The sequence below is a fragment of the Cupressus sempervirens genome, chromosome 5 (genome assembly GCF_028749045.1).
Source record: "Cupressus sempervirens isolate cs-2001-9-10 chromosome 5, ASM2874904v1, whole genome shotgun sequence".
Taxonomy (NCBI): Eukaryota; Viridiplantae; Streptophyta; class Pinopsida; order Cupressales; family Cupressaceae; genus Cupressus; species Cupressus sempervirens.
The window spans coordinates 116,665,065-116,688,815 of NC_143122.1; the positions used below are offsets into that span (position 1 = coordinate 116,665,065).

The window sequence follows — 23,751 nt, forward strand, 5'->3', positions numbered from 1 at the left end:
ATTAATTAGGAATGGCTTCTCATTTAATTAAATAACTTTATTTAATTAATTAGAAGTAAGTACTCCATTTAATTAAATAAATTTATTTAATTATTTCAAAAAAAAATTTGGAACTAGTCAACTCAAGTCAACCGAGGTTAAATCTGGTCAACTTTTTGTCAAACTTGATCTTTGCATATGTGAATATGAGAAAATGTGAGTATGAATTCCAACAACAATTCGATGCAAATTCTCATTCAACCTTTAAAAATGAAGAGATGAGGGTCTCTTAAATAGACTTTCCTATAATTCATCAACGGTTGAGATCGATTTCAATCAACGGTCAGGATTAAAGGTGAAGTTCAGTCATAAAGAGAGATATCACAATTAAAGGGAGTTAACAGATTTAACTTGAGTAAAATAAGGAGTTAACTGATTGAATTTGAGTAAAAAAAAGAGTTAACTGATTTAACTCATTTTTTATCAATAGTGAATTGGAAATTTCCCTTTTTGAACTGAAGAGAGATTTTGTTTAGATATTTAATTTAATAAAATGAGATATGATCTCATAATTACTTTTTCTATTTAATTAAATAATCTTTAATTAATTAGAGACACTTTTCTTATTTAATTAAATAACTTGATTTAATAAATTAGGAATGGCTTCTCATTTAATTAAATAACTTTGTTTAATTAATTAAAGGTAAGTACTCCATTTAATTAAATAATTTCGTTTAATTATTTTAAAATTCTTTTCGAAATTAGTCAACTCAAGTCAATCGTGGTTAAATCTGGTCAACTTTTGGTCAAACTTGATCTTTGCGTATGTCAATATGAGAAAATGTGATTATGAATTCCAGCAACAATTCGATGCAAATTCTCGTTCAACCTTTCAAAATGAAGAGATGACGCTCTCTTAAATAGAGTTTCCTGAAATTCATCAATGGTTGAGATTGATTTCAATTAACGGTCAGGATTAAAGGTGAAGTTCAATCATAAAGGGAGATTTTAAAATTAAAGGGAGTTAACAGATTTAATTTGAGTAAAATAAGGAGTTAACAGATTCAATTTCAGTAAAAAAAGGAGTCAACTGATTTAACTCATTTTTGATCTATAGTGAACTGGAAATTTTCCTTTTTGAAATAAAGAGAGATTTTGTTGAGATATTTAATTTAATAAAATGAGATATGCTCTCATAATTACTTTTTCTATTTAATTAAAAATCTTTAATTAATTAGAGACACTTTTCTTATTTAATTAAATAACTTCATTTAATTAATTAAGAATGGCTTCTAATTTAATTAAATAAATTTGTTTAATTAATTAGAAGTAAGTACTCTATTTAATTAAATAATTTCGTTTAATTATTTTTAAAAATAATTTAAAACTAGTCAACTCAAGTCAACCATGGTTAAATTTGTTCAACTTTTGGTCAAACTTGATCTTTGCGTATGTGAATATGAGTAAATGTGAGTATGAATTCCAACAACAATTTGATGCAAATTTTCATTCAACCTTTCAAAATGAAGAGATCAGGGACTCTTAAATAGACTTTCTTTGAATTCATCAATGGTTGAGATCGATCTCAATCAACGATCAGGATTAAAGGTGAAGTTTAGCCATAAAGGGAGATTTTCAAATTAAAGGGAGTTAACAAATTTAATTTGAGTAAAATAAGGAGTTAACTGATTCAATTTGAGTAGAAAAAAGAGTCAACTGATTTAACTCATTTTTTATCAATAGTGAATTGAAAATTTCCATTTTTGAACTGAAGAGAGATTTTGTTGAGATATTTAATTTAGTAAAATGAGATATGTTCTCATAATTACTTTTTCTAGTTAACTAAATAATCTTTAATTAATTAAAGACACTTTTTTTATTTAATTAAATGACTTCATTTAATTAATAAGGAATGGCTTCTCATTTAATTAAATAACTTTTTTTTAATTAATTAGAAGTAAGTACTCTATTTAATTATTTAATTTTTTAAAATTATTTTTAAAAAAAATTTGAAACTAGTCAACTCAAGTCAATCGTGGTTAAATCTGGTCAACTTTTGGTGAAACTTGATATTTGCGTATGTGAATATGAGAAAATGTGAGTATGAATTCCAGCAAAAATTTGATGCAAATTCTCATTCAACCTTTCAAAATGAAGAGATCAGGGTCTCTTAAATAGACTTTCCTGGAATTCATCAACGATTGAGATCAATTTCAATCAACGGTCAGGATTAAAGGTGAAGTTCAGTCATAAAGGGAGATTTCCAAATTAAAGGGAGTAAACAGATTTAATTTGAGTAAAATAAGGAGTTAACTGATTCAATTTGAGTAGAAAAGGAAGTCAACTGATTTAACTCACTTTTGATCAATAGTGAACTGAAAATTTCACTTTTTGAACTGAAGAGAGACTTTATTGAGATATTTAATTTCATAAAATTAGATATGCTATGATAATTACTTTTTTTATTTAATTAAATAATCTTTACATAATTAGAGACACTTTTCATATTTAATTAAATAACTTCATTTAATTAATTAGGAATGGCTTCTCATTTAATTAAATAACTTTGTTTAATAATTAGAAGTAAGTACTCCATTTAATTAAATAATTTTGTTTAATTATTTCAAAACTCTTTTCGAAACTAGTCAACTCAAGTCAACCGTGGTTAAATCTGGTCAACTTTTGGTCAAACTTAATTTTTGCGTATGTGAATATGAGCAAATGTGAGTATGAGTTCCAGCAACAATGCGATGCAAATTCTCATTCAACCTTTCAAAATGAAGAGATGAGGGTGTCTTAAATAGACTCTTCTTGAATTTATCAATGGCTGAGATCGATTTCAATCAACGGTCAGGATTAAAGGTGAAGTTTAGTCATAAAGGGAGATTTTCAAATTAAATGGAGTTAACAGATTTAACTTGAGTAAAATACAGAGTTAACTGATTCAATTTGAGTAGAAAAAGGAGTCAACTGATTTAACTCATTTTTTATCAATAGTGAACTAGAAATTTCCCTTTTTGAACTAAAGAGATATTTCATTGAGATATATAATTTAATAAAATGAGATATGCTCTGATCACTACTTTTTCTATTTAATTAAATAATCTTTAATTAATTAGAGGCACTTTTTTTATTTAATTAAATAACTTCATTTAATTAATTAGGAATGGCTTCTCATTTAATTAAATAACTTTGGTTAATTAATTAGAAGTAAGTACTCCATTTAATGAAATAATTTTGTTTAATTATTTAAAACTTCTTTTCGAAACTAGTCAACTCAAGTCAACCGTGGTTAAATCTGGTCAACTTTTGGTCAAACTTGATCTTTTCATATGTGAATATGAGCAAATGTGAGTATGAATTCTAGCAACAATTGGATGCAAATTCTAATTCAACTTTCAAAATGAAGAGATGAGGGCCTCTTAAATAGACTTTCCTAGAATTCATCTACGGTTGAGATCAATTTCAATCAACGATCAAGATTAAAGGTGAACTTCAGTCATAAAGGGAGATTTCCAAATTAATGGGAGTTAACAGATTTAATTTGAGTAAAATAAGGAGTTAGCTGATTCAATTTGAATAAAAAAAGGAGTCAACTGATTTAACTCATTTTTTATCAATAGTCAATTGGAAATTTCCCTTTTTGAGCTGAAGAGAGATTTTGTTGAGATATTTAATTTAATAAAATGAGATATGCTCTCATAATTACTTTTTCTATTTAATTAAATAATCTTTAATTAATTAGAGACATTTTTTATTTAATTAAATAACTTCATTTAATTAATTAAGAATGGCTTCTAATTTAATTAAATAACTTTGTTTAATTAATTAGAAGTAAGTACTGCATTTAGTTAAATAATTTTTCTTAATTATTTCAAAAAAAAATTTGAAACAAGTCAACTCAAGTCAACCATGGTTAAATCTAGTCAACTTTTGGTCAAAGTTGATCTTTGAGTATGTGAATATGAGCAAATGTGAGTATGAATTCCAGCAACAATTCGATGCAAATTCTCATTCAACCTTTCAAAATGAAGAGATGAGGGACTCTGAAATAGACTATCCTGAAATTCATCAACAGTTGAGATCGATTTCAATCAACGATCAGGATTAAAGGTGAAGTTTATTCATAAAGGGAGATTTCCAAATTAAAGGGAGTTAACAGAATTAATTTGAGTAAAATAAGGAGTTAACTGATTCAAATTGAGTAGAAAAAAGAGTTAACTCATTTAACTCATTTTTTTCAATAGTGAACTGGAAATTTCGCGTTTTGAACTAAAGAGATATTTTGTTGAGATATTTAATTTAATAAAATGAGATATGCTCTCATAATTACTTTTTCTATTTAATTAAATAATTTTTAATTAATTAGAGACACTTTTCTTATTTAATTAAATAACTTCATTTACTTAGTTAGGAATGGCTTCTTATTTAATGAAATAACTTTATTTAATTAATTCGAATTAAGTAGTCCATTTAATTAAATAATTTTGTTTAATTATTTAAAAATTCTTTTCGAAACTAATGAACTCAGGTCAACCGTGGTTAAATCTGGTCAACTTTTGGTCAAACTTGATCTTTGCGTATGTGAATATGAGCAAATGTGAGTATGAATTTCAGCAACAATTCGATGCTTATTCTCATTCAACTTTTCAAAATGAAGAGATGAGGGTCTCTTAAATAGACTTTCCTAGAATTCATCAATGGTTTAGATCGATTTCAGTCAACGGTCAGGATTAAAGGTGAAGTTTAGTTATAAAGTGAGATTTTCAAATTAAAGGAAGTTAACAGATTTAATTTGAGTAAAATAAAGAGTTAACTGATTCAATTTGAGTAGAAAAAGGAGTTAACTGATTTAACTCATTTTTGATCAATAGTGAACTGGAAATTTTCTTTTTTGAACTGAAGAGAGATTTTGTTGAGATATTTAATTTAATAAAATGAGATATGCTCTCATAATTACTTTTTCTATTTAATTAAATAATCTTTAATTAATTAGAGACAATTTTCTTATTTAATTAAATAAGTTCATTTAATTAATTAGAAATGGCTTCTCATTTAACTAAATAACTTTGTTTAATTAATTAGAAGTAAGTACTCCATTTAATTAAGTAATTTTGTTTAATTATTTTAAAATTCTTTTCCCAAGTAGTCAACTCAAGTCAACCATGGTTAAATCTAGTCAACTTTTGGTCAAACTTGATTTTTGCGTATGTGAATATGAGCAAATGTGAGAATGAATTCCAGCAACAATTCGATGGAAATTGTCATTCAACCTTTCAAAATGATGAGATGAGGGTCTCTTAAATAGACTTTCCTAGAATTCATCAACGGTTGAGATCGATTTCAATCAACGGTCAGGATTAAAGATGAAGTTCAGTCATAGAGGGAGATTTATAAATTAAAAGGAGTTAACAGATTTAATTTGAGTAATATAAGGAGTTAACTGATTCAATTTGAGTAGAAAAAGGAGTCAACTGATTTAACTCATTTCTGATTAATACTGAACTGAAAATTTCCCTTTTTGAACTAAAGAGAAATTTTGTTGAGATATTTAATTTAATAAAATTAGATATGCTCTCATAATTACTTTTTCTATTTATTTAAATTATCTTTAACTAATTAGAGACACTTTTCTTATTTAATTAAATAACTTAATTTAATTAATAAGGAATGGCTTCTCATTTAATTAAATAACTTTGTTTAATTAATTAGAAGTAAGTACTCCATTTAATTAAATAATTTCATTTAATGCTTTCAAAATTCTTTTCAAAACTAGTCAACTCAAGTCAACCATGGTTAAATCTTGTCAGCTTTTGGTCAAACTTGATCTTTACGTATGTAAATATGAGAAAATGTTAGTATGAATTTCAGCAACAATTCGATGCAAACTCTCATTCAAACTTTCAAAATGAAGAGATGAGGGTTTCTTCAATAGACTTTCCTGGAATTTATCAAAGGTTGAGATCGATTTCAATCAACAGTCACGATTAAAGGTGAAGTTCAGTTATAAAGGGAGATTTCCAAATTAAAGGGAGTTAACGGATTAAATAGGAATGGCTTCTCATTTAATTAAGTAATTTTGTTTAATTATTTTAAAATTCTTTTCCCAAGTAGTCAACTCAAGTCAACCATGGTTAAATCTAGTCAACTTTTGGTCAAACTTGATCTTTGCGTATGTGAATATGAGCAAATGTGAGAATTAATTCCAGCAACAATTCGATGGAAATTCTCATTCAACCTTTCAAAATGAAGAGATGAGGGTCTCTTAAATAGACTTTCCTGGAATCCATCAACGGTTGAGATCGATTTCAATCAACAGTCAGGATTAAAGATGAAGTTCAGTCATAAAGGGAGATTTAAAATTAAAGGGAGTTAACAGATTTAATTTGAGTAATATAAGGAGTTAACTGATTCAATTTGAGTAGAAAAAGGAGTCAACTGATTTAACTCATTTCTGATTAATACTAAACTAGAAATTTCCCTTTTTGAACTGAAGAGAGATTTTGTTGAGATATTTAATTTAATAAAATTAGATATGCTCTCATAATTACTTTTTTTATTTAATTAAATAATCTTTAATTAATTAGAGACACTTTTCTTATTTAATTAAATAACTTAATTTAATTAATTAGGAATGGCTTCTCATTTAATTAAATAACTTTGTTTAATTAATTAGAAGTAAGTACTCCATTTAATTAAATAATTTCATTTAGTTCTTTCAAAATTCTTTTCAAAACTAGTCAACTCAAGTCAACCGTGGTTAAATCTGGTTAACTTTTGGTCAAACTTGATCTTTGCATATGTGAATATGAGCAAATGTGAGTATGAATTCCAGCAACAATTCGATGCAAAATGTCATTCAACCTTTGAAAATGAAGAGATGAGGGACTCTTAAATAGACTTTCTTGGAATTCATCAATGGTTGAGATCGATTTTAATCAACGGTTAGGATTAAAGGTGAAGTTCAGTCATAAAGGGAAATTTCCAAATTAAAGGGAGTTAACAAATTTAATTTGAGTAAAATAAAGAGTTAGCTGATTCAATTTGAGTAGAAAAAGGAGTTAACTGATTCAACTCATTTTTTTCAATAGTGAACTGGAAATTTCCCTTTTTGAACTGAAGAGAGATTTTTTTGAGATATTTAATTTTATAAAATGAGATATGCTCTAATAATTACTTTTTCTATTTAATTAAATAATCTTTAATTAATTAGAGACACTTTTCTTATTTGATTAAATAACTTCATTTCATTAGTTAGGAATGGCTTCTCATTTAACTAAATAACTTTGTTTAATTCATTAAAAGTAAGTATTCTTTTTAATTAAATAATTTCGTTTAATTATTTAAAAATTATTTTTGAAACTAGTGAACTCAAGTCAACCGTGGTTAAATCTGGTCAACTTTTGGTCAAACTTGATCTTTGCATATGTGAATATTAGTAAATGTGAGTTTGAATTCCAGCAACAATTCAATGCAAATTCTCATTCAACCTTTCAACTGAAGAGATGAGGGTCTCTTAAATAGACTTTTCTGGAATTAATCAACGGTTCAGAACAATTTCAGTCAACGGTCAGGATTAACTGTGAAGTTCAGTCATAAAAGAAGATTTCCAAACTAAAGGGAGTTAACAGATTTAATTTAAGTAGAATAAGGAGTTAATTGATTCAATTTGAGTAGAAAAAGGAGTTAACTGATTTGACTCATTTTTGATCAATAGTGAACTGAAAATTTTCTTTTTTCAACTAAAGAGAGATTTTGTTGAGATATTTAATTTAATAAAATGATATATGCTCTCATAATTACTTTTTCTATTTAATTAAATAATCATTAATTAATTAGAGACACTTTTCTTATTTAATTAAATAACTTCATTTAATTAGTTAGGAATGGCTTCTCATTTAATTAAATAACTTTGTTTAATTAATTAGAAGTAAGTAGTCCATTTAATTAAATAATTTTGTTTAATTATTTCAAAATTATTTTGAAAACTAGTCAACTGAAGTCAACCATGGTTAAATTTGGTCAACTTTTGGTCAAACTTGATTTTTGCGTATGTGAATATGAGCAAATGTGAGTATGAATTCCAACAACAATTCGATGCAAATTCTCATTTAACTTTTGAAAATGAAGAGATGAGGGTCTCTTAAATAGACTTTCTTAGAATTCATCAACGGTTGAGATCGATTTCACTCAACGGTCGGGATTAAAAGTGAAGATCAGTCATAAAGGGAGATTTCTAAGTTAAAGGGAGTTAATAGATTTAATTTGAGTAATATAAGGATTTAATTGATTCAATTTGAGTAGAAAAACGAGTTAACTGATTTAACTTATTTTTGATCAATAGTGAACTGAAAATTTCCCTTTTTGAACTGAAGAGAGATTTTGTTGAGATATTTAATTTAATAAAATGAGAGATGCTCTCATAATTACTTTCTCCATTTAATTAAATAATCTTTAACTAATTAGAGACACTTTTATTATTTAATTAAATAACTTCATTTAATTAATTAGGAATGGCTTCTCATTTGATTAAATAACTTTGTTTAATTAATTAGAAGTACTCTAATTCATTAAAGAATTTCTTTTAATTATTTTAAAATTCTTTTCAAAACTAGTCAACTCAAGTCAACTATGGTTAAATTTGGTCAACTTTTGGTCAAACTTGATCTTTGCGTATGTGAATATGAGCAAATGTGAGTATAAATTCTAGCAACAATTCGATGCAAATTCTCATTCAACCTTTCAAAATGAAGAGATGAGGGTTTCTGAAATAGACTTTCCTTGAATTCATCAACAGTTGAGATTGATTTCAATCAACGGTCAAGATTAAAGGTGAAGTTTAGTTATAAAGGGAGATTTCCAAATTAAAGCGAGTTAACAGAGTTAATTTGAGTCAATTAAGGAGTTAACTGATTCAATTTGAGTAGAAAAAGGAGTTAACTCATTTAACTCATTTTTTATCAATAGTGAATTGGAAATTTCCCTTTTTGAACTAAAGAGAGATTTTGTTGAGATATTTAATTTAATAAAATGAGATATGCTCTCATAATTACTTTTTCTATTTAATTAAATAATCTTTAATTAATTAGAGACACTTTTCTTATTTAATTAAATACCTTCATTTAATTAGTTAGGAATGGCTTCTCATTTAATTCAATAACTTTGTTTAATTAATTAAAAGTAAGTACTCCATTTAATTAAATAATTTTGTTTAATTATTTCAAAATTCTTTTCGAAACTATTCAACTCAAGTCAACTGTGGTTAAATTTGGTCAACTTTTCGTCAAACTTGATCTTTGCGTATGTGAATATAAGCAAATGTGAGTATGAATTCTAGCAACAATTCGATGCAAATTCACATTCAACCTTTCAAAATGAAGAGATGAGGGTCTCTTAAATAGACTTTCCTGAAATTCATCAATGGTTGAGATCGATTTCAATCAACAGTCAGGATTAAAGGTGAAGTTTAGTCATAAAGGGAGATTTCCAAATTAAAGGGAGTTAACACATTTAATTTGAGTAAAATAAAGAGTTAACTCATTCAATTTGAGTAGAAAAGGGAGTTAACTGATTTAACTCATTTTTTATCAATAGTGAACTGAAAATTTCTCTTTTTGAACTGAAGAGAGATTTGGTTGAGATATTTAATTTAATAAAATGAGATATGCTCTCATAATTACTTTTTCTATTTAATTAAATAATCTTTAATTTATTAGAGATATTTTTCTTATTTAATTAAATAACTTCATTTAATTAGTTAATAATGGCTTCTCATTTAATTAAATAACTTTGCTTAATTAATTAGTAGTAAGTACTCCATTTAATTAAATATTTTTGTTTAATTATTTCAAAATTCTTTTCGAAACTAGTCAAGTCAAGTCAACTATGGTTAAATCTGGTCAACTTTTGGTCAAACTTAATCTTTGCGTATGTGAATATGAGAAAATGTGACACTAGTACATTTGAGACCATTTTTCGACCATTATTGGTCAAAAATTCGACCCAATTTTTGACCAAACTTCGACCAACTTTGACCAACCCATTGGTCAAAAAAATTTCGGTCAAAATTTTGACCAACCTTCTGGTTGGTCTCCATAGCCATGGTGCAAGTTCTGCCAAGAATTGGTTGAAATTTTGACCAATTAAGGTCAAAAATTTGGACCAATAAAGGTAGAAATTTCGACCAATGAAGTTCAAAAATTTTGACCAATAAAGGTAGAAATTTCAACCAATGAAGGTCAAAAATTTTGACCAATGAAGGTAGAAATTTTGACCAATGAAGGTAAAAATTTCTACCAACAGGTAGGTGTAAAATTTTTTTCAAGCATTCTATAAAACAGTCACATGCCTTGCATATGATATGACATTTTGCATGCATCCTGCATTCTCTCATCCGACTGATGATGGATTACGGAGAGTGATTTGAAACCATGATGCTAAAAAACACACACAATCAAATCCAAAATGAACTTGCATTACAAATGGATTGTGAAAATCTACTATTGTTAATTTTGCATGCATGTCTACTAGGACAAATATATGTTTAAGTTGTGATTGTCCTGGTAGACATGCATGCAATTTTACCAATATCAGATTTCCACAATCCATTTGTAGTGCAAGTTCATTTTGGATTTGATTGTGTGTTTTTTAGCATCATGGTTTCAGATCACTCTATGTAATCCATCATTAGCTGGATGAGAGAGAGTGCAAGATGCATGCAAAATGTCATATCATACGCAAGGCATGTGAACTATTTTATAGAATGCCTCAAAAACACTAACAATAACCAATATGAAAAATTTATAATTAGTTATATGATTGAGAAAAATCATGTACCAGTGAGTTGGTCAAAATTTTGACTAGATAAATTTTGACCAATGGGTTGGTCAAATTTGGTCAAAAATTGGGTCGAAAATTTGATCAATGAAGGTCAAAAAATGAAACCAAATGCACTAGTGCAAGTATGCTTGCCAAGTTGACTCTTTGAGTTCGGTTATCAAGTCACCTCACCAAAGTGCCTCATCAAGGTCAGTCTTTAGGTCCGCTCATCGAGCTTTCTCACCAAGTCAGCTCGCCATGTTGCGTCTCTAAGTGGCCTCGCTAAGTCGGCTCGCCAACTTGCCCCACCAAGTTGCCACTTTAAGCCCACTCACCATGTTAGATCGCCAGGCCGGCTCCCCAAGTCAGCTCGCCAAGTTGACAATTGAAGTACGCTCACCAAGTCTATTTCTGATTCGTTGTCTATAGCTTAAAACAGGAATACATCTACTAAACAAAATACAAATCACTCAACAAATTTGAATGTGCTAGAAGAGTGATCAACAACATAGTGAATCGAGTCTATAGGTTTGTGGCATTGACGACACTTGCTGGTTTGAGAAGAGATTCAAAAGGAGGCATGGTTGAGGATGCATTTGAATAGCAAGCAAGAGCGAAGACATGATGCATGCATCACTCTAATGAAAAGACTGGCAACGAATAACATGCAAACATATGCTTATTTTATAAACTTCAATGAAATCTATTTTCTCCTGATCAGATCAAAAGACTGCAAGACATCACTCAAGGCATTCACATCATGATCTTAGCCAAATTACAAGAAGTCGTTGTAATCAAATTACTTTCTTTCAATATAATGGGAGGAATCTCCTTTCACAGAAATTCACCAAAAACAAAAAACTCAAAACATGTAGAAAACAAAAAGTAGAGAATGCCATTTAAAGAACTTTTCCAGTGTGTTGAAGAAAGCTGGTAGGCAATATGGTACAAAACTAGATTAAACATATACCCACCATTTTAATCTCAAACAAGACATCCACTGAATTGTTATCCTATTTTAAAACAAAATCAAGATTCATGAAACTACCAGTTTAAAAGGTTCATAGTGCATTCTATCCATTAAGCAAAGTGCAACTTGAGATAAAATTGTTTGAAAAGTAACCTTCCAGAACACGTGTAAAATGAAATGTACACTTTCTACCAAGTTTGGATCAGGGATGTTCTACTTCTAGATGAAGAGGTTCTGCAAGTCTAAAATAAAACTACAGCTCCAAAATCAATGACAATTTTTCTGTTTATAGTGTTACCACTGCCACAAACATAGGAAAGATACATAAGAATATGCCCACTATTTAGAAACATCAGACAGTAAGACACAAGATCTTTAAGGGAAAAGAAGAGGAGGTTCATAGAATTAAAATTACAATTAATGAATAAAAAACCTTTTGGCATATATGTGAAAAAGGAAAACTCGCACAGTCTAAGCCAAGGATAAATTCCATTTTAATTTCAAGTTGGGCATAAAATGCATTCACCAAGCACAAATGATTAAATAATATCTGGAGCAAGTCTTGATCTATTTCTCTAAATTTAATAAAATTTGATAAAATTTGATAAAATTTGAACCCATCATCCAAAGAAGAGTCTTGCTTATCAACATGATGTACTTGGAGATTACCATTATCTCTACTTGTCTGATAAAAATATCGGGCAAGCTTCAGACCCAATAAGAAATAATTATCCCAGGCCTCAGCAATTCTACCAAAAAGATCTCTATGTGCACACAACAAAGCCAACAAGACAGAAAAGTTCTTTCCAAACACTTTATAGCATAATGTAACAAGGGAAGGAAAGTTTTCCATTATTTCCTCTCGCATTGCAGATACTATGGAGGATGCAAATGCAGTTCCTGCACCAGATTTCCTCTCACAATCTGTATTCTCTACAAGTGACAGCACTTGGGAAAGAGACCGTTGAATAGTAGGATTGCCTTTTCCCAAAAAGTGAGTATCTATTGATTCCAAACTGGATCTCACTTGCTCTTTGGATAATATTCCTTGGGAAAAATGAAGCAAACTTTTCAATGGACTCCATTCACAAAGAAAATCTTCTGAACCATGATCGGATTGATATACTTGATTGGTTTTTGGAAGCAAAGTAGTCACAATTGTGAAAGATAATGACCTTGAATTATCTTGTGAGAGGAAATATCCACTTGTCAACATAAGGATCTGACTTCAAACTCAGAATGAACTATATAAGGAAGAACAGATCCACACCTGAGCCTACAAAAGAAAGTTCATCACACTGGCCACATAGAATGAAATCATTGTCCGATGGGCAAGCTTCTGACTTTTGGAACTTGAATCGACAACTTGAAGGCACTTTTGCAAGACACAAATCACAAGAGGGCTAAAATGTGGAGGTGAAAGATCTGCATAATTTTTAATGAGTAAGTTATTAATCAAAAATAAAAGAGTAAATGAACAGACAAGAAACTTTATTATAGAGGCCCAACTAATAATTTTCACTTTTCAGAATGAAATTGTGGTTAGTGTCAGACATTTGTTTTCCATAATTCATTGTGCATTAGCAACTACTCATCAAAGGCTAAGAAAACCATGTAGTGTTTGGAACAAGGCTGTTATTTTCTTCAAGTCAAAGGGATGAAATCATTTGAAAGAAAAAAATATTTTTTTAATAAAAATATAATTAGTGCTACAGTTAAACCCAAGACAGACAAGTCATTCTATGATTCTAGATATTTTCCAATAAAAGAAATGGACAGACATGAAATGGATTGTCCACTCTAATTTGTGGAAGCTCCCCTGACAGTGCATTTGAAATATCTATAGGTAACTCCAAAATTAAGTTGTGGGATCATATCAATGGTTGTTAGTCAAAATTTTCTCTTGAATAGGGTTGTGAGGATATTTTGTCAGCATTTGGTTCCTAATTTACTCAAGAATTGGGGTCTGATAATATTGTCTTACAAATTGTTTATTTTACAATGGAGTTGTATCTTCTATTTTATTCCTGACTAATAAAAGTTTATCTGACTTTGAGATGATCAAATCCACTTGATAAATGTTAATCTCTCTTTAAGTTTTGCACTATTTTCTATATTAGGAATAAGTCAATTCTTGAACTATCTACAACTATTGATTGCCTTGTGTTTCTTTTTATTCCTGTCAGAGCCTTCATTCAACTCTATCTACCCTGCTTGTCATTCCAAAACATAACGATTTATAATTTTTTCTCTATACACATTATCTGCCATCAAACTAGTATGTTTAATGTCCATTTTCCCATTCTCAATTTCCATAATCTCCCTTTTTATTGATATTGGTAGAATCATGGTTGAGCCCCATGGTGGTTTTGATATCATATCAAGTGGTTGTGGATTCCCTTCAGGAGTAGTAATTCCATTTATTGGTACCAGAGGTTGTGATGGTAAAAATGGTGCCAAATGCTTCTTTACTCCTATAGGCCCCATACCAGAGTGTAGAATGTAGAATATCTTCTAAAGATTGAGATGGCATACATCCACTCCAATTCAACTCGAGCTGGTTAGTCCAACCTGCACATTCATGTTTGCACCATCCATGTACACTTGACTATCATTGTCATGAATGATTTAACATATCTTATTTAATACCCTCCTCATACACACCATGCATTGAAGGATAGGTAATCATAAGTGCTACAAGGTTTCCTTATTTTCCTCTACATCCTTCATTTTCTTTAGCAATAGTTCAAACAACAAAAATTTTCATTCCACACATTGTAGGACTTGCAGGATTCATTCCATGAGTTGAGACAGTAATGATAGAAGTTTTGATGCCCATCTCCCCTTGCTTAACGATAAACATATAACCTTTACAATATCAAGGAATGGAGCATCCTCAACATTAATAGTGCCTAATTTCTTTAATCCACTAATAAATGCTCCCGCCAAATCGTGTACACATTCTACATTTTTTTTCAATCTTGCCAGACCATGATAGATTGCATACATAGAAGATATATTGTAATTAATGCCTGTATCATGTAGATATTTCTAGTGGCATTATCTTGCCTGATGTGTTGCTCCCTTGTCTACATTTCCATCCTTAGCACAGGATTCCTATGGGAATCCACATTAACTCCAATAATCCTACCAGGCATCATTCATTTTTACTCTTAAGATGTAACCAAGCAATATAAATGAGGGGCCCCCATAGTCCAGGGGGGCACCAAATCTTTGAGAAGACCCAAAGATGATATCCACCCCAAATTCCTTAGGAGGCTTCAGTACTGTTAGTGTAGAAAAATCAAAGGCCATGACAACCTTCACACCATTAGCATGAACATTCTTAACAAAATAAGAGTAATCAATAACTTCCCTCTCTATCCTAGGGTGCTGAACAAGCACCCCACAAACATCCTTGGAACTATAATCAAAGTACTTTAGATCATATTTCATGACATTCAACCCCAACCAACCTACCCTTATCTAGCACACATCAAATTTCTAAGGATGAGAGTTACTAAAAATGATAGAAGTCTTCTTATTATCTTTGGTTATATCATTACATATCACAATAGCCTCAAAACTAGTAGTGGCCTCGTCCAAAAGAAAATCATTTGATACGGGAGCCCAGTAAGATCTAATATCATGTTCTAGTGATTCAAAAAAGATTATAGTATATCATGGAAACCATGTTAGGAGGGGACAAGGGATGACGATGGGGCTGAAACCTACGATAAATTATACTCTATTAAAAGTATTAACTTATTACTATGAAAAGAAACATTTCACGTAATAAAAACTAATATATCAAGTACCTCCATTTGAAGAAAAATTATCACTTGTTGCTCGAACATCATGGATACTTAATTGATGAGTAAGTCTTGACAATAAAGATGCCTATTTTTTGAATCTCTCACATTTCCTTTTTGCATTCTGATCTTCTTGGAGAAGTTCTTCAATCTTTGTTGTACTCTGAGAGCTGTTTGAAGTAGAACTGAAAAATAATATATGAGGAACACAGAAAACAAATATAACTAGTACCATGGCCATGTTAGCCACATGTAATTAACCTTCACCTGGCAGAGCTATAAAGTTGAGTCAGCATTTCCTCTTTGGTTTTCTCAACTTGGTAGAGCACCACAGCCTGTCAATCATTGAAGGACAAGTTAATACTCATGAGAACCATACAGAAGAATGCCTATTTTTGTAGTGCTTTAATGAAAGGATGTTCTAAGATTCTTACTTTGGGTGCATTTGCAGCAAGACTATTTAGAACAGCTTCCACATAACCACATACTTCCTGAGACATCAACCTCAACTCCTCCTCTGGATCAACTAGTCACCTAGCCATTGTATCCTAATTACAAAGAACATGAATAAACTGAACATTAGCTTTGCCTTAGTATTTAATTTGTGTCTTATTAGATAAATTAAGATGCATCATGATCAATCAACCTTACAAAAGGAAAAAACCATTCCTAGCATTTTCATTAAATAATTAATAGAAAACCAGCACAAATGTTTTTTACCACATTACATAAGTTTGTTTTAAGAATGCAGACTGTAAAGCGTAGAGCTACTACAATTTTATTGTAAAGCAACTATGAGAAATAAATTGGCACATTGTTGAAAAGTCATGTGAGCTCTATATGAATGGATATTCCTAATAGTACATGAGTCTGTGTCCCATCTCACATTCAAACTCAGTGACCTTCATTACCTAAGTTGAATTCATTCTAAAAGGTAGCAACTAAGAGATAAAAAGATTTGTATGGTTGATAATTGACAATAGTTCCATAGGGCAGACTACAGGGGAATCTGTTTATCCTTCTCACATTCAAACTAAGGTTTTGCATATCATCTCCATAGTTGAGTCATTGTCTTTACCTTTGAAATTCCCCTAACCCATGGACTTACTTGGAGTAATGTGCACATTTTTCAGGCTGGAAATCCTACTTCCAATGCAAGAGGACTTCTCTGAAGGTAAGTTCAACATTTTGGACATGGGCATTAGAGTTGAGATACTATGTTCCCAGCTTGACTTTTGATTGTATGAAATGATTCCTGAGACAATTTGGCTCAGAATCAGAGAGAAAATTGGGACTTGAATTAGAGTTGATAGCCTTGTTTCTAGCACGGGCATCCTTGAACCTGAGGAGGAGCATCTTGGTAGTCTCTTTGCCCCTCAAAAGGTAGGCTACTTCATCCTTTGCAAGTGAACATTATCACCACAATTTTTTGTAAGTGTCTCTAATACTTACAAAAATAACCAGGAAAATATTAAATCAAAGTTATCCATCAAAGTCAATCATAAATGAATTCTTACTATAGTAAATTTTTTGCACTCAGAATTCAAACAAATATCTCAGTAATGATAACTTAAAATAAATCAAAATGTATATAGAAATTTATAATATTATTCAATACTAACCATCAGAGAAAGAATTTGGATCTTAGGATTCTTATTGGCAATGCATTTCTTAATTGCTTTGATTACTTCCTTTTCTTGTCTGTTCCAACACAATCATATTGACCAATATAGACCCTTCATTACTATCACCATATCCAAATGTCCATTTATAAGAAATAATTTAGAAGACAGAGTTGTTAACCTACTTTATAAAAACCATACCAACATCTCTTATGCGAACTCTATTCATATAACAAAGATGGGATTACATTCTCCGAACATGGACTACCATTAATGCATAATACAGAGCAACTACCAATCAAATAATGTCAAATTGGATTTACAAAAGAGGATAACAGTGTATCAATATTTGCAAAGCATAATCAAGAAATCTGAAACTAAGGTGGATTAAAGCAATTTAGCATGATTCTATGCCTTGTAACTCAGAGATGAAGGTATTTCCAAATATTTTGTATGACTTCTCATGTTAGACAAAAGATTATATAGACACATCTTATAAATATAGCCAAGATAGAATATATGACAAAAGGAGTAAGATTTCTTTGTGCCATTCAAGGTTCTTGGATAGATAGCATGAATAAAATGAAATGCTTTCATTTCCTTAAAAATTCTTGAAATCCATGTTTGATTGTGACTACCATACATGTTGATCTGAGCATGCCTGGCTCCCAGTTACTACTATGATATAGTTTAAGATTACTGTTGTAACTGATAAGTGGTGATGTAGATGAGCAAATTTGGATAATAGTTTCTATATGTTAGGTGTCGAGAAGCTTCACTTTACAATTTAAAAAATGGTTCTACCATACATGTTGTTTTATTTTGTGTCATCTTGGAAAACATTGGATCATTCATGTCAACAAACCTAACAAGCTCTCTTGTGTGTTTATACTTAAGTTCTAACGTTTCTTTTCTAGCCTGCACTAGAAGACTCTTCTGAAAAGTAATTCAACATTATAACATAATTATGAGCTGCGGAAGCATCAACTGTACCAAATCCTTACATAGCTGAAAACTATATAACCCATCACTGAAAAGTGATCAATATTACTCAAAAGATGCATTTGTTAAAACCATTGATTGATCAAAAGATGCACATCTTGTTTCCAGCTCGTACTATTTCCATTTCTTAATCTATTAATTCTCTGAGCTTGATTGTTCTAACACCGTGCATAATGCTTTTATTGTTCCTTCCTAAATAGGCTCTAAAAGGTATCAGAGAGAAGGTGCATATTGTAACTAAGTTTGGATTGACTTGGAGTAATGGAGAATTTGGTGTGAAGGGAGATCTTGCATATGTCAGGGCTGCCTGTGAAGCAAGCCTCAAGAAGCTTGATATAGACTACATTGATCTTTATTACCAGCACAGGGTGGATATTACTGTACCCATAGAAGCTACTATAAGTCTTCGGATTCCAAACCCTTAACCTTGCACCAAAATACTATTTTGTCATGGCACTGTAAGTTTTAAGATTCAAAATCTGTACTACTGTGATAGGTTTTTTATTTTAATCTTATTTATAAAATTTTGGGCAATGGTTTTTCTCCAAAAACTACATAGTTGAATCTTGAATTTGATTTGATGTGAGAAATATATTTTACATATCAATTCTTGAGATTGATAAGTATGAAATATTTTCTACAGCAAGTCAAATTGTGATTTTACTACAAGGATTCAACTGTGTGGTTTTGTAGTGAAATGCATTGACACAAGTTATTTTAATAGTGGTTCACAAGAACTCATTTTTCATAAGAATGAATGGAACACATAGTACTCATTACATTTAGATGATGCTCATAAGGTGAAGCATTAAGCCTTTCCAGAAGGTCACTAAGTGCAATACTACTCCAACTTATTGTCATGAGAGATGAGTTCTTATGAAGCTAATGTAACATGAGTCAATGAATTTTTCTCAGAAACAACAAAATCAAAATTTCAAACCTCTAATTTCACTAGAAAATATGTGTCTAATAATCAAGGTTGTATGGCTTTTGAGGGCAAGATTGTATCCCTCTGGCTCTTTACCGATGCCTAGCAAAACATAAGAAATCTGATAACAAGAAAATTAGTTTTCCTTTTATATAGATGGGTGAACTGAAGAAGTTGGTAGAAGAGGGAAATATAAAATATGTGGGTCTGTTTGAAGCCTCTGCTTCAACAATCCGTAGGGCCCATGCAGTGCATCCAATCACTGTTGTGCAGCTTGAATGGTCTCTCTGGAGTAGGGATTCTGAGGCCCAAATTATTCCCACCTCTAGGTAAACGTTGTGACGATATAATACCTCAACAGTCAGTGATTCAATGTTTACTTTATAGATTGTAGAGAACTGAGAATAAATATTTGTGAATTGGGTTCACAGTATATACCAAAAGTTGAAGTTTTTAATAAGATTTTTTTTTGAACTTTGTTCCATTTGAACTTAGATAAGGAATAAAAGCTTACTTATATTTATTTTATTTCATTTTATTCCATTCATAGGGAGTTGGGGATTGGGATTGTTCCATACAGTCCTTTAGGCATGGGTTTCTTCAGCATAGGAGGAAAACTTCTTCAAAGTGTGACAGATAATGACTTCATAAGGTAAAGGATAGGATTTTTTTTTTCCATTTAATAATTGTACCATTTTAAAGATGATCTGATGTTGAGTTCAAACATTAAGACTGAACAACAAAGTAAAATCTAAACAAAAATCTACATCACAAGACTGACAATAAAGGTGAAAATTAATTTGATTTGATTTTGAAATTGTTGATTGTTTCATATCATAATAATTGATCTGTTAAACAGGGGAATCCGAGGTTTTAAGGTGAGAATCTTGAGCGGAACCAAGATCTATTACTAAAGCTAAGTAAGATCAGTTTAAGAAAAGAGTGCAGCCCAAGCCAGGTTGCTCTTGCATGGGTTCAAGACCAGGGAAATGATGTTGTACCCATTCCTAGAACCACCAAGATGAAGAACCTGGATGATAATATCTTCTCTCTCAAGAAAATTGATAGCAGATGACATGAATGAAATCAAAGCCATCTTTCCTGTAGATGTTGTAGCTGTAGACGGACACAAAGCTGTTGATTTGTAATTGACCTGAATAAATTCAAAAATGCCCCCATACAACACTCTCCATTGAATTAAAGCACGTAAATGTTTGTGTTGCAGAGCAGAACATTTGCAATTAAGCTAGATGAATAAAGGGCTCTGAAGAGTTAGCAGCGTTTTAAAAAAAAGAATCTAAATAAATGGATTTTTTAGCCTTGTACTATATTAGTTATAAATGCTTATTATTGAAAATTTAGTATTTTTAAAGTCTATTAATAGAGTATTTTTAGAGCCTATTAATAGAGAGCTTTTGGTAAATGACTCTATAAAGAGTTTTATAAACCTAGTGGAAATATATTTCGTTAATAGTAATGATACTGGCATTTTAACATTTATGCATGACAATATTTATGGACTAGTGATAAACCCAAACCCTTCCACATGGATCTTAAGCAGGAGTTAGTACTAAAGATCCAATAAATGAGTCGTAATGTCTCCAAGGTTCTCTCAGAGACTTCGATATTCAACCATTGTTACTCCACATAACTTGTGGGCTTGGACATCAGGATAACAATATGCCATTTATTATCAGTGCATGCCAAGGATACATTAGAGGTTTTCACCCCATATGTCAACAAATTCACATTTCAAAGTAGATAATCTAGAATGTCCATCCGGTGCCAATTACATGTTTTATTATCAAGACAAAGCACAAGAACCCGTAGCTACAAATAAATCCAAATTTCCTTGAATTTCCTTGAAACAATATGAAACACACTCAGAGAAGTGGTATAACATTGAATAAGACCCATATTACATTACAAAAACCATATAAAAATCTCAAAGTCTTTCTAATACAAATTTCAAACTCGTTTATGATCATATTAATTTAAACAAAAATAAGTATATAATGGTAAGAAGTTGCATGCAGAAATTATTTATAATATTGCATTCAAATTCATTAATATGCACAGAAGTAGTGCCATGTAGAGTGTGGGAAGGGTCTACGTTGTATGGGTATGTCTCTCTTGATACAGAGGTGTGACACCTGAGAAAGAAATGGTAGCCCTCGTTCACTATGTTGTGTACACAGATGTCACTTTTCTTGATACTTTAGAGTCTTAGACACTAATAAAATTATTGTAGGGAAAGTCAGTCAACTTACTAAATCTATTATGACACTTCCATTCTGAACGGCATTATCATATTAGACTTTGTGATCCAATGTATTGAAGAAATTACCTTAATATTGAAGAATTAATACAAGTGATGTTGCAGGTGTAGTGGGATTGCTTCCAAATTTTGACTCTTCCACAATACCACTCTAAGTATATAGTCCATGTCTAGTTCTTTTGTGCTCATTCCATTAGGAAGACTCCAGTTGAAGGAGTGAACCAGGGAAGCCAAAATTAAATGAAGCATCTTATCAGCCAAAGGAAGCCCTAGGCATATTCTTCTCCCTACTCCAAATGGTATAAGTTCAAAATCTTGTCCCTTAAAGTCCACAGTAGCTCCCTCTCCCTCCAAAAACCTCTCTCACATAAATTTGGAAGGCTCCTTCCAACACAACAGGATCCCTCGCAATCGCCCACACATTAACCCATACTTGTGTGTCTTTGGGGATCACAAACCCCCTATTTCACAAGATCTTGATGCTTTATGAGGGATCAAAAGAGGACTAGGAGGATACATTCAAAGCACTTCTTTCACCATTGCATGAAGGTAAGGTAGATGATCAATATCAGATTCCTCCACTCTTCTACTATGACCTACAACCTCCTCTAACTCCCCCTGGACTTTTTCCATTTTATCTAGATTATGAATGAGTTTTACCATTGCCCATTCTATTGTTGCACTAGTGATGTCAAAACCAGCAATTAACAGATCCTGCATTATCAAAACACCCCATCCTCATTAACAAACGCCGCCACTCTCATCTTCAGCCCTAACTTGGCCTCCTCATTAGTAGACGACAACATTGATTGCAAGGATTTCATTAACATCACCGCTGCCACACCCGTCTCCACGCACCCCCTATACATAGATGCCCCTTTCTCAAAAACCTTTGCCTTTGCCTCCTCCAGCCTGTGAAACCCTTCCTCCATTTTCGTCCTCAGCAACAATGAGTTTTTCCCACTTTTAAAAAAAAATTAACATATGAAGCCCTTGTTGGTCGAAAATTCGACCAACACGGGCATGGATTTTTATAAAAAGATATTTTTACTTGCATATTTCGACCAATCTAAAACATTTTAATAGATGGTCAAAAATTTTGGTTGAAAATTGGAGTCAAATGTACTAGTGTGAGTATGAATTCCAACAACAGTTCGATGCAAATTCTCATTAAACTTTTCAAAATGAAAAGATGAGGGTCTCTTAAATAGACTTTCCTGGAATTCATCAACGGTTGAGATCAATTTCAATCAACGGTCAGGATTAAAGGTGAAGTTCAGTCATAAAGGGAGATTTCCAAATTAAAGGGAGTTAACAGATTTAATTTGAGTAAAATAAGAAGTTAACTAATTCAATTTGAGTAAAAAAAGGAGTTAACTAATTTAACTCATTTTTGATTAATAGTGAAGTAGAAATTTCTCTTTTTGAACTGAAGAGAGATTTTGCCACGATATTTAGTTTAATAAAATGAGATATACTCTCATAATTACTTTTTCTATTTAATTAAATAATCTTTAATTAATTAGAGACACTTTTCTTATTTAATTAAATAACTTCATTTAATTAGTTACGAATGCCTTCTCATTTAATTAAATAACTTTGTTTAATTAATTAGAAGTAAGTACTCCATTTAATTAAATAATTTCGTTTAATTATTTCAAAATTCTTTTCGAAACTAGTCAACTCAAGTCAACCGTGGTTAAATCTGGTCAACTTTTGGTCAAACTTGATCTTTGCATATGTGAATATGAGCAAATGTGAGTATGAATTTTAGCAACAATTCGATGCAAATTCTCATTCAACCTTTAAAAATGAAGAGATGAGGGTCTCTTAAATAGACTTTCCTGGAATTCATCAACGGTTGAGATCGATTTCAATCAACGGTCAGGATTAAAGGTGAAGTTCAGTCATAAAAGGAGATTTCTAAATTAAAGGGAGTTAATAGATTTAATTTGAGTAAAATAAAGAGTTAACAAATTCAATTTGAGTAGAAAAAGGAGTTAACTAATTTAACTCATTTTTGATCAATAGTGAACTGGAAATTTTCTTTTTTGAACTAAAGAGAGTTTCTTATTTAATTAAATAACTTCATTTAATTAGTTAGGAATGGCATCTCATTTAATTAAATAACTTTTTTTAATTAATTAGAAGTAAGTACTCCATTTAATTAAATAATTTTCTTTAATTATTTCAAAAAAAAATTCAAAACTAGTCAACTCAATTCAATTGTGGTTAAATCTGGTCAACTTTTGGTCAAACTTGATCTTTGTGTATGTGAATATGAGCAAATGTGAGTATGAATTCTAGCAAAAATTCGATGCAAATTCTTATTCAACCTTTCG

At 30.7% G+C, this 23,751-nt stretch overlaps 3 pseudogenes; 1 reads left to right on the top strand and 2 right to left on the bottom strand.

The window, feature by feature from the left end:
• Positions 1–13,984: 13,984 nt before the first annotated feature.
• LOC149554789 (glycine dehydrogenase (decarboxylating), mitochondrial pseudogene) lies at positions 13,985–14,613 on the bottom strand (annotated as a pseudogene).
• Position 14,614: 1 nt separating this feature from the next.
• Positions 14,615–15,417, bottom strand: LOC149554790 (glycine dehydrogenase (decarboxylating), mitochondrial pseudogene; annotated as a pseudogene).
• Positions 15,418–16,695: 1,278 nt separating this feature from the next.
• Positions 16,696–20,279, top strand: LOC149554791 (putative aldo-keto reductase 2; annotated as a pseudogene).
• Positions 20,280–23,751: the final 3,472 nt, after the last annotated feature.